Here is an 8,838-nt window from a genome sequence, read left to right on the forward strand (position 1 = left end):
GAGCAGGTTGTGGAAGATACTTTGGGTCATGAGATCCTTCTTGGTAGCCCTGAAAACATTTAAAGTGTTTTCTGCTCCTGGTTTAAGGGACACCTGAGAAGCAGGGCATGAGAGAATGGGTTATGTTGTTAGTTTGCGATCAGTCTGGTATGGATGGGAATGAAGCCTCAGCCCCTGCCACGATCCTGGGAGGCACTAGTCACTCGTGGGTGTATAACACAGGCTCAGCGTGATAGCTCTCTCGAATATGGCATAGGTTGCAGATTTAGAACCTCAGAGATGGAAGGACCTTAAAAACCTCATATCCAAACCAGCTGATTTCAGTTTGGTCCTAATTCAGGTTCTTCTAAAATATACCCAACAAATGGCCTTTAATTTTGCCAGTGGAGCGGTACAGTTAGCGACGGGGAAGTCCTTCAGTTTGTCTCTTCTTGGAAGATTTCTGTGCATTATTGAGCGGAAATATATTTTTCTTCAGCTTCAACTTAATCAGCATATTTGTGTTGTACCCCAATTCAAAAATACTGCTTTATTGTTCTCTCTCCTGCACCTCTAGTTTCTTCTCTCTGCTGCCTTTTGAGCTGCGGCACTATGCTGGGAGATGGGACTATGGAGACGAATTTAGGCACAGTCCCTGCCCTCAGGTGTTCTCAGTCTAGTGAGAGGGTTCGACGTGTACACAAATAATTACAACAGTATGGTATGCTCTACAATGGAGGTATGTACAAGATACTATGGGGTTTAGAAGAGAAATCATTTGATTGAGTATAGAGATGCCAGAGGTTGGAGGAACTGATGCTTAAGTGGCTTAAAAGAAGTAACGCTAGACTAGGAAGAAGACAGGGGAGTACCTGTTAAGCAAAGGCGTGGACATTGGAGATAGAATGATGACATGGGGGAACTACAAGTAGTTCCTAAAATTCAGACATGTGGGCTGACAATAGGTCCTTATGTAGTATTCCATGAAATATGGATTCCATTTTGAGTGTTTAAGTAGGAGATGCTTTTGATGGTCACTCTGGCAGTACTCTAGAGTGTGTTCTAGAAGATACTCAGATCTGGACAGGGAGATTAGTTAGTAGGTAAGATGATAAATTACCTAAGGCCAGAAGGAGTGGGAGTGGAGGAATGGAGCTAACTTCTTAATGAGAGGCTGTACAAACATGGACATAATAGAACATGGGAAAATTAATAGAGGGGGCAATTAAGCCTCTCAGACTTTGGCAAATGTGCAATCACCTGTCTCCATCCGTGGCCTTGATGAGAAATCCCCTCATGTTTTCTGGAAGAGCATTGCTGCTGTTTTCTTTTGAACCAGGGCTTGACTGTACTGTTTTTTGCAAGTTTCTTTTTGGGATGGCAGCTGTGTATGAAATGTTGAGTCTCAGAAAGACATCTGAACAGCTGCAGACCTCTCATAGGATTACTTAGTTCCTGATCCTTCTCACCAGTAGCAATTCTCCCTCACTGCCACCTGTCACCCAAAGTCAGAGTGGAGGCTCTCATCTCTCAGACCCCCTGAGGGAAGAGACAGCGCTTGTTGTCACTGTCTCAGTTCTGTTTTGCTTAGGAATTTTAGTGTTTATGGCTACCTCACAGTAAAATACATTCAGTAATCAAAAATCTATACATGCACTATTCATTTCCTCTTTTTTCAAAGCAATAGGAACGTGTCCTTTGGAAAATTCTCCACCTAGGGCTCAGAGGAGTGACCTTGGGAATTCAGGGAATGGATCTCTGTGACTAGAACAATTAACAGGAAATTATATTTAATTAGACCTTAGGTATTTTCAGTGAACCCTGTGTAAGTAGCCATCTAGAGGACGGTAAGGGGAAGAAGGGATGGGAAAGGGAGCTCTGAGTAGGACAGCAAAGCAGAATAGTAAAAGTTTGGGCCTGGGGACTAAATAGCCTAGGCTCAGATCTGCTCTTACATTCACCAGTGTGGTGTCAAGCATGGTTTTTCACCTCTCTGGTACTTGACTTTCTCTTATGTAAAATAGGGGTAATAATCTTTTTGGCAATGATTTGGGGAGGGGGTGATCTCAATGATTTGTAAGGATTTAATGGAATTGTTCGTGTAAATTGCTTGGAATGAGTCTGAAGTATGCTAAATACTGTATCAACTGTAATTGCTGCTGCTGCTGATGTTGACCATGAAAAGGATTAAAAGAAGATAGTTAACAAGAGGTGCTTATTATATTTTACATTGTCAATGAGACTCTTGGGGTTCGAGAAAGAAAGGATAACAAACTGATGTGAAGGTTTTCAATGGTGTGCTAGTATGAAGTCAATTCGTCAATTCTCTGCCTTCTTTTTTCTTCTCTGCCAAATAGGTTGGGAAGCCAGATGAAGTTTGTCCATGCCCTGATCACTAATCTATTGCCTTTGCTCTTATTTCCAAATAGAAACCTGTTGAAAAGTTGTGTTACACCTGAATAAAGGTTATCCTAAAAATGTAGAAAAAATGCTTTGGAGTTGGTCAAATACTGGACTTGAAACCTGACTCAACTGCTTTACTAGCTGTGTGATCTAAGGCATGTTACTACTTAACCTCATTGAACCTCAGTTGCTTCATCTAATATCATAATTAATTTGCAGGGTTTCTCTGAGGATATTTGTCAAGTGTATGTCATAAGCACTCTATAAATCATAGCTATCATTGTTAGTTCTTGGGCTACTCACCATGTGACAGAGACAACAGCACGCCCTGGTGGCTGGGAGGACTGCATGGATCCATCCTCAACTTGGAGTTGTGCTCTTCTGAAGAAATCCTACTCGGATGGATATAATACAACCTGCTAAGTGTCCTAGCACTTATCAGGTTGTATTATCATTGTCCGTGTCTATGGCTCTCGTCTACCAGACTCTAAATTCCTTACAGGCAAGGACAGTGCCTTATTCATCTTTGTATTCGGTGCCTAATCCCGTGCACATTGTAGGCCTCATTAAATGTTTGTTGAATGAAAAACTGAATCATCAACAGACATTAATTGGGCGCCTGCTCTGTGATCTCCATGGGCTCAGCATTTTCCCGCCAGTTGCCTACAACGTCCAAGCTGTCTTCAATATGCTTTCTCCTGAAGCTTACTCCTATCTTCTAATCCTTTTGCTGAGGACTTTTCTGTGTAGTGCAAGGAAAGCAAATATATTTACTTCATCTCAAGTACCATCTCCAACCGATTGAGAGTACCTGCCTTGATTGTGTTTATAAAAAGGATTCTGAAGCCAGGTCTCAGTTCAGTGTGAAAGAGCATTATGACTAATCAGCAGTGTTTGCCAAGGGTGGGGGAGGGGGGCATAACAGCACAAGGGCCATATCTGTGTCTTATTTGATACTATGTTTTCCATGAAATACTCTGTTTCTATGCCTGCATTTTAGTCTTGGCTACTTGCAGATGTTGCATGGCTGCCGCTGCCGCTGCCCCTACTACAGTTGCTGCTGGTTGCTCCTTGGGTAGGACCAAAGTGATCATTGATCAGAAACTTCATCCTCACAGTCTGGGGTTTGCTCCTGTGGCTGGTATTCACAGTTTCCCCTTTCAACTTTACCTCAGCTATCCCCTTACCTACCACACTGACAGGTAGGCCTCCCCTTTCCGTTCACCACCCAAAAGGCTCATATTTCTTTTCTTATTTCGTATGATTAATTGTTCTTGTTCCATGAGAAGCCTTCTTTCTGTTAGAAGATGTGACAACTAGAATACAAGTTAAACGATTCCATCAGGGCGCTACAGTGAGTCATATAAGCTTCCCCTTTACTGTGGGAAAAAATTGCAGACTTTGGGGCAGGAAGAACTGAGAAGGGATGTGCGTTGTAGATGTGGGAGAGGAAGACGATAGCAGATGGAATAAGATCCTGGGAAACGATGTAGGTTGGGAGGGTGAAACCTGTGGCTCTAAAATAGGGATGGAGGGTTGATAGCCTTGGTTGAAAGGAGTTTACCTCCTCACTGGAGCGTAGGGATGGGAGTCAGGAAGAGTAGCTGAGAGGGTTGTTGAAGATTTGTAATTGCTGAGGTGAGTGATGGAGAGGAAGCTGACCCGGGACAGGATTATGGAGACAAACCAAAGTCTAAGGACTATTCGGGCCAAAAGGCTGGAGTGGGGCCTTTTGGTATGTTAAAGTGAGATACTAGCATATTAAATGGTATATGATACATTCAGTTAAAGTGAGAAGCCAGTTTGAAATGTGATTAGAAACTCAGGAAATTATAAAGTGGTCTTAGGCCACTGTCACAAGTAAATTTGATTGCCTGGGACCAACCTTTATTGACTGAGGAGTGGACAGCTAGCAAGAGAAGGGTTACACAGAAGTGAATTTGGAAATCCAGACTATGTGTGGAAGGCAGTTAGGTCAGAATTGAGCTCAAAAGTCTGAATACAAAGAGGACTTGGTGTGATCAAGATGGGTGTGGAATAGTTGGAAAATTGCAATAATAGGACCTGTAATCAGAGTAGATTTTTAGAGATTTCAAAACTGGAGTGGTCAAGATACTTGTGAAACTGGGATGTCAGATGGTCAGCTACATAAATACTGAAGTGAGCCAGGATTATAGCAGAAGCCAGACTGGGAACAAACATTGGGGGCCAGATAGAATAGGCTTTGGTGCCTGAGGAATGGTTAGAGGTTGGCTCATGGCAGCGGTGCAGGTGCAAAAGAGGAAAGGATGTGGCGGGATAGTAGTAGGAGCCGCAAAAGAGTGGCAAGGATTATTAGAAGTTACAAAAAAAATTTAATTTGCACATTGCACTGTGGTGTTAGCTTGCAGAACGCCCAGCTAAAACGATCCCCTCATTTACTGAGCTCCTGCTCTCTCCCTGGCACCTTGCTCTGTACTCTCCATTTACCCCCTTTGGGTCTATCACATACCAGGTGTGAGAGAATGAGCAGCGGCCCCAAGCAAGGACAGCTAGGGTAGCTGCTGGCCCTCAGAACTGATGGAATGCTGTGACCACCTCAGCAGACTGGGCAGCTTGAAGTGGCATAAAAAGATTTCCTTGGGATCAAAATTTTCCCTTGACATTGACCTAACTTTATTACATGGTACAAGCTTGTGTTGGCTGTTCCATAATGTACTCTGGCTTCCAAGCCTCTGAGTTGGGGAGTATGCTGGTACTGTCCTTTAAAAAACAAAAACAGGCACAACACTTGAAAAAACACACATATTGATTAATTCTAAAATAAGACACTCTGGTTATCTATTTGAGCTTTTAAGATAAAGGATAGATCAAGGAAAACTCACATTGATGGGTGAATAAAAAAACCACTTTGGAAAACCACTCTGAGGTCAGGATTGTCCAGTTTAGTGGACTTACTATAGATAACCACTGTGCGGTCGGGAAGGAGGGCTAGAAATTGAGGCAGAAAATGTCCCTTAGGACCCAGAAGGTCAAGTTTAGGAGAAGAGAGTCTCTCTGTGAACCCTGTGACATTGCATGTAGTCATTTTTCTTCAGTTACAGTCTTCACATGAGTTATGAAATTTCAGTGAAGGTTTAGAGCCACTGTTATAGAGAGACCAGGCCCTCAGCTCATCCCCTTCTTTGGGGGCTGCTTTATATTTATTCCTCAGGAGGATCTGGTAGAAGACTTCGTGGGAGGAGAAGAAGAGGCAAGAACCGGACAAGGACTACAGCCTGTCTTCATCTCAACTTCACAAAGCATGATTCGGCAGAGGGATCATCCTCTTGAGACTCTCCAGACCACAGGTTGCTCTTTTCAGTTGCATGCTTAGCCCTCTCAGCTATTTTCTCTGCTCAGAAATTGTATATGTGCATATACGAACTATCACTTCCATAAAGAGTACTCCACATTCCCAGGGGAAAAAAAATCCCTAAAATAAGGTGTAAGGCAGGCAGTTAGCTGACTTGAAAGTAACCCCCATCCCTGCACTTCATATTACTTCTTTTTCCTTCTGCTCCTTGACTAAGATACCACTGATGACAGCAAACCAAAGCCATACTCTCTTCTCCCACTGGCTTTCTGGCCTGCGTGAATGCTGTTAGAAGTCACTCTTTCATTAGCACGTCCTTCCCATTTCTTAAGACCCAGAGAGTCATGAATGCTAGAGTTGGGGTCGAATTTGCCCTACTTGGCCTCTGTGGTTGGGGAATACGAATGTTAATCAGCCTCATACCCACTCGCTCCCGATTTCATGACAGATGCTAGAGAAGCTGTAGCCAAGGCTGGCAACCCTGTAGACCCCAGCCCCAGGACTTATTCGATGTCTCAGCTGGTTACAGAATACTGGTAGGAGGGCTTGCCTTAACCCAGCCCCCCTTATGAGTTCGTCATCAGAAATCAGGACTTGTCTTAGGGTATATGTTACATAAGGACAGATACCTCAGGGATTAATAGTAAACAAGATCAGGAGTCCAGGTTACCTTTTCTCTCTTTTGGGAATGGGTGGCATAGGGTAAGTGGAAAGTCTTGTGCCTTTCAAATATATTCCCAGTGATTCCTCAGGATACCCTGGGTCACACCATCTGCTATCTTATCCCAGGTCTTGCCTTCCTTCAGAGTTTTTCTAGTGCTCTTCTTGGCTCTCACTAACCACCTTTTATTCCCTGCCCAACCCTGTTGGGTTTCAGCAGGTGTTTTGTTTTGTTCTTTTCCTTTTCCCTTCCTCAGGCCACCTGTGACAGTCGTCACCTGGGAGGAGCCTTGTTGTGAATGAGTGAATGAAGCCTCAGTGAGTGAGTGGAGTGGCACTCATGTTTTTCTCTGAATATAAGGAGAGGGAAGGAGGCCATGAAAATCCCATAATGGAGTAACAAAAATTTGACATTTTAGTAGATACTGGACCTAGAAGCCTACATGAATGAAGGAAACAAACCTGAGAGATCTTGGATGTGAGTGAGTGAAGATAGGAGTGAATGCCTTATTACCCTGAGTAATGGAGGAAAAGGGGAAAAAAGTGTGAGGGAAGTCAAAATCCTTTATGTCCCTGGAGGAGGCCCTGAAACTAGCTTCATAACCCAGTGACTTTTTAAGGTGGATTAAAGATGAGTTGTTGCACCGCACTACTTCCGTTGCTGTTTGTGTTGAGAGTTGCTGTTCCAAGCCGGTTTCTCAGGTACAGCTGCCTTTGTGGAGACTCCTCTTGACCCCTATTGAAAAACAGCCCAGAACGAGGTTTGCAACTTAGAACTCTCTGGATCAATGACAGAGTTTTAAAGGGGTTGAGGACAGAGGAGGTAGCACAAGTAATTCCAAATAGCTCAGGTTTATATATATATATATATAGGATGGATAGGATAGAGGCGGAGAGCCCAATGGTTTTAGGCAACTCCAAACACCCGGTGAGGCATAAGGAAACAGTACACTGAAAGGTCAGCCCTTCAGCCTATTATTTGTCAATCTCCAGAGCATGATAGAATATCTAAAAGTTGTAAAAGATTCTTTCCTAGAAGAGATTCAGAAGAGGGGAACTTCCGTTATGTAATATGGGCATTACAGCTTTTAAAGAGTTCCCTACATAGGTCATGGAAATTGTTACTCATATCTGCCTGTGGGTGACCAGGCTAGTATTAACTTTGAGGTTTCATGCCCTTGGAGAGATCCTGCCACTCTCTTGCTTTGACAGGTGTTCATCTGCAGAATGAGTCCAGTACTTGAAGAAGTAAGAGGACAACAGGCATCCAGGGGACAACAGTGTGGTCTTCTAAGTGAAGATGGCAACAGAAAAGATCATGGACTTGGCTGGATTGGGCTGGGCTTATTTGTTGTTTCAGAATTTTAAAAATACTTTTTTTTTCTTGACAGTAAAAGTAACAGATGATCATTGTTGAAAAATCAAAGGTATAAATTAAAAAGTCAAGAACACCTATAATCTTATAACCCAGAAAACAACTCAACATTTGAGTGTTGCCTTTTGCCCTTTTAAAAAAGAATGTCTGCAACACAGTTTTTCACATTTTTATTTTAATTTCAGTTAGTAAACATACAGTGTTCTGTTCATTTCAGATGTACAATTTAAAAACAAAATTGACATCATATTGCATATGTTGTTTTCCATTTTTCTTCATTTGAAAATAACGTGTTTCCATGTCATTACAATTCTTTGAAAACACAGTATTGGTACATGGTATTTTATAGGGATCTAACAAAATTTAGGTAGGTAATTGAATGCTGCTGGACATTTTGCATATTACCAATTTTGCCTATAAAATGTAATAAACGTATGTTAATCACTGTGTACATTTCTAATTATTTCTTCCCAGTAAATTTCTAGAATTGGAATTACTGAGTTTGATGAGAGCATTATTAGGGCATCTGAAAGGTACTGTTGAATTGTCCTCAGTATAGTTGTAAAAGTTCATTCCCGTCATTGGTGTATGTACGTGCACGTTTCTCCACACATTCATCAAAATATGGCCTTTCCTCTCTTTTTATAAATCTTTGCTCATTTAATAGGTAAATGTAAGAGATTGATTGATTGATATATTTATTTAAGAGGGAGAGCATGTGCATGTGTTGGGGGAGGGGTTAGGGGAGAAGCAGTCTTCTTGCTCAGCAGGGAGCCAGATGCGGGGAGAGGGACCCTGGCATCATGACCTGAGCCAAAGGCAGACGCTTAACTGACTGAGCCACCCGGATGTCCCTGTTCTATGGGTTTTGACCTAAAGCAAAGCCAAGAGTTGAATGTTAACCTCCTGTGCCATGTAGGCACCCCTCCCTGTTCTTTAAGTTTTTAAATTCCAGTTAACATACATTGTTCTATCAGTTTCAAGTGTGCAGTATAGTTATTCAACACCCATACAGCGCCCCATGCTCATCACAGGTGCCCTCCTTCATTCCCATCACCTGTTTCGATCATCCCCCAACCCCCCTCCC

At 42.6% G+C, this 8,838-nt stretch overlaps 1 long non-coding RNA gene across 24 annotated transcripts in view; it reads left to right on the top strand.

Annotated features, from left to right (window-relative positions):
• Nucleotides 1-8,192, top strand: part of LOC125091580 (uncharacterized) — a 49,183-nt gene extending 40,991 nt beyond the window's left edge. For 15 of the 24 annotated variants that reach the window (XR_007124693.1, XR_007124690.1, XR_007124692.1 and 12 more), the window contains one exon: nt 557-8,192. This is a non-coding gene — a long non-coding RNA (uncharacterized LOC125091580). The remainder of the gene's footprint in view (nt 1-556) is intronic. The other 9 variants (XR_007124705.1, XR_007124708.1, XR_007124704.1 and 6 more) reach the window with 9 other exon arrangements.
• The last annotated feature ends 646 nt before the right edge of the window (nt 8,193-8,838 follow it).

Source organism: Lutra lutra, chromosome X, assembly GCF_902655055.1.
Source record: "Lutra lutra chromosome X, mLutLut1.2, whole genome shotgun sequence".
NCBI classification, from domain to species: domain Eukaryota; kingdom Metazoa; phylum Chordata; class Mammalia; order Carnivora; family Mustelidae; genus Lutra; species Lutra lutra.